General features: G+C 59.7%; 1 protein-coding gene across 1 annotated transcript in view; it reads right to left on the bottom strand.

The window, feature by feature from the left end:
- LHX1 (LIM homeobox 1) overlaps nucleotides 1–1,568 on the bottom strand; it is an 8,274-nt gene extending 6,706 nt beyond the window's left edge. The window contains exon 1 of the mRNA XM_006924920.3: nucleotides 1–1,568. This exon is cut by the window's left edge and continues 580 nt beyond it. The gene's annotated coding sequence lies outside the window, so the exon portion shown is untranslated.
- Between the last annotated feature and the right edge of the window lie 1,493 nt (nucleotides 1,569–3,061).

Raw genomic sequence — 3,061 nt, 5'->3', positions numbered from 1 at the left:
CCGCTGAGTTCTCTCGGGCTTGAGGTAAAGCTGTCAGAAGTCAAAGTGCATCTGCTTTTGTCGGGGTATGAGGGCGGGTGTGTGTGTGCCTGGCTGCCCGCCACCGGGATTTCCTCTCCTCTTTTTATAAAAGAAAAGAACAAAATGAGTAGAGAAGCTTTGGATCCTAAACTGCCGGCATCGCGCAGCGGGTTGGGACGCACTGGGCGCCCGCTGTGGGCCGAGGGAAGGGGCGGGGGCAGGCCGAGGGGGAGAGAGGGAGAGGAGGGCAGGAGTAAGATCTCGTTGTTGACTGTTTTTGTTGCTTAGGTTTCCCCCCTTTTGGAGAAGTGTTTGTGTCAATGGAGATAGGAGAGGGACAACTCCGGGCGGACGCAGCCAGACGCACTCGCTCGCTCCCCACCGCCCCAACCCCGTCACCTGGCCCGTGGCCTGCCAGGCGGCCTCCGTGTTCTCGGGACCGCCCTCCCTGCGGTTGGACTCCTTCGGGGAGATGATACTGGCTGGCTCCTCACCGCGCCTGGCCGTGCATCGTGGCTCCAGTCACAATTCGCGGCCGCCTCGGCGCGGTGCCCCGCATCGCTGGCCCACACTTCGGCTGCTTGCGTCCAACCCCACAGTTGCTCGACTTTCTTTTCTTTTCCTTTTCCCCTCTTTTTTCGTTGTGGTGGCAAATCTGGGTTTCCTTTCTAGCCTCTTTCTTTCCTTCCTTTTTTTTTTCTTTTGCAGCGGGAGGAGTCAGGAGGAGGGGGAGTAGCTTGGAGAGCTTTTAAAAACGTCCTGGTGCAGTGGCTAGAGTTCTGTGGGGCGGGAGCAGCTCGGCACCGGCCGTCGCTGTCGCCGCCCGGGCCGCGGTTCGTTGCTGGCTCTCCCTGGACAAGCGTCCCTCTATCCCCGGTCTCCTGGCCCAGTCCGCCGCCCCGGCGCGTCTCTCCCCAGCTCCGGCGGCTCGGTCACTGCTCCTGGCTGTTGGCTGAGCTCTGGAAGCCCCCTCGCCTTAATGCAGCGCCCGCCGACGTCACGGAGGCCTACGACCAATCAGCGGCTCGCGGTCCCTCTGTAAACCATTCTGCATCCCCCGGCCGGGGAGAGTGCGGGGAGACCGCGTTTAGAGGATCAGTGGCAACCGCAACCGCGGCCCCGCGCGGTGCGGGCGGCGGGTCGCGAAGTGCCTGGGCCCCCTCCTGCTCTGGTAAGGCGCTGGTTTCGACGGGAGGGACTGAGAGAACGCGGGAGTAGGCTCAGGCGGAGGGCAGAGTTTTGCTAGAAGGTGGGAGTATCAAGCCTTGTTGAAGGTTGGGGTGCAGTTGGGTCCAGGAGCCCTGGCGGCCTTGGTGCACTGTTTGGCTTTGCAATACATTGGGTGTTGCTTTTCCTCCCTTCTTCTTGCTTTCTTGGTCTAGAAGTTTGCCCGAGCCCAGAGCGCGACTTTGGTGGAGTGGTGGAGGGAGGGCACTTGGCAGCAGGATCTCCCTCCTCCGGCTCTTCCTTCTGTGCCTCCTCCCCTAATTCATCCAAAGTCTACAAGGTCCGGGTCTCTGGGAGATCTAGGTGTCCGTTTCCCGCAGCGCTGTCTTGGAAAGTTGATTCCGGCGGTTTCCTGGTGGGGGCGGGGGAGACCGGAGGCGCGGCGCCCGCCGGGGAGGGGGAAAGGAGTGGGTGGGGAAGCACCTCGGGTGAGGAGTTGCAACCCTGTTGAGAAGTTGTGAGGAAGCTGTGATCCGGAGACACCTTTTACTTAAAAAAAAAAAAGAAAAAAACAAGCGACCAGGCGGAAAAACGCCGAGTCCAGCAGCGGCTGGGGGCATGGTGGAATTGGCGGTGGAAAGGGGGACGTGCCGGGGTCTCCACAGAGAGGCAGCAGTGTTTTGGGGTGGGCAGAGCACGGGTAGAGTGGGCCTGGCTTCCGGTCCTCCCCTTTTCCAGGCCGCAGGCTGGCACCAATTTCGCCAGGCAACCGCCGACTGTGCACATTCTCTGTAGTTCACTCCCGGGGAGCCCATACCTCCCTAATTTCGCCTGGAGTATAAACTCAGGACCACTGCCCATGGGGGCGGATTACCCTGGACGTGGGGGTCGTGTCTGGATCCTGAAAGCCTTAGCCTCGAAGAGTCACTCTAGTTCTCTGGCCCATACCAATTAAATACCAAATTCCGTTTAGACAGCACTATTTCTATGCTTACCCATAGAAAGTTGGAAGCTAGCACGGCTAGGCAGTCCTGCTCTTTTGCTATTCGTTTTTGTTTTCTGGGAGAGGGAGTGCTAGGAAAGCGTATTTGGCCCTAGCGTGGAAGGAACTAAGTATGGGCAGCCAGTTGGGTCTAACTGGTGTTTTGGGATTGGCATTTTGATCCCACTACCTGTGCAGGGCTCGGACATCACACACAGGGCCTGGGGCTAACTTGGGGATAATGCGCGCTGAAACTCCCTTGCACTGAGCCTGGGTGGGCAGAGAATCTAGCCCTCTGCAAACGGAATACCCTCTTCGGACGAATCGGGAAACCGCTACGGAGAATTTGGTTTGTGTTTCTGTGGGACTGTGGTTTTCGGGTTCTGCCAACGCCCATTTCCTGCCTTCAAGACTCCGCTCGCAATGCCCTGCAACCCCGGGGCCTGCCGACACTCTCGCCTTGCTGGCCGCATCACCTTGTAATTGGAAGGCAAAGTCCAGTCCCGCCGAGAGCCCCTTTGGCGCTCCTCATATCCTGACCGCTGGGTGCGGGACCTCTAATGCTTCACGGTACCCTCTCCACACCGACACCTGGGCTCGGCTCCCGGTTGCGGGGAGGGAGGTGTTGGGACTGGTTATCTCTTTCGAATCAGCCCCCTCCATGGGTCTCTCCCAGGCTGGGGCTCAGGGCAAGGCTGGGAATGGAAAGGCGGTTCTCCAACCTAGCAGGCCAACTTCGAGGTCTCAGACTTGGCTTTGTGCTCCTCCTGCGGACCCGACACTTCCAGAAACAAGCCGACCCGTACCTGGTACTCCAGGACCCGGGGAGACACTAATTGCTGCGCAGCGCGGGGTCCTCGCCTCCTCTATCAGGACCCAAGGAGCCTCCCC

The sequence above is a fragment of the Pteropus alecto genome, unplaced genomic scaffold (genome assembly GCF_000325575.1).
Source record: "Pteropus alecto unplaced genomic scaffold, ASM32557v1 scaffold98, whole genome shotgun sequence".
NCBI classification, from domain to species: Eukaryota; Metazoa; Chordata; class Mammalia; order Chiroptera; family Pteropodidae; genus Pteropus; species Pteropus alecto.
The sequence above is the reverse complement of the archived record's forward strand: the minus strand, read 5'-3'. Positions and strand labels throughout refer to the sequence as shown.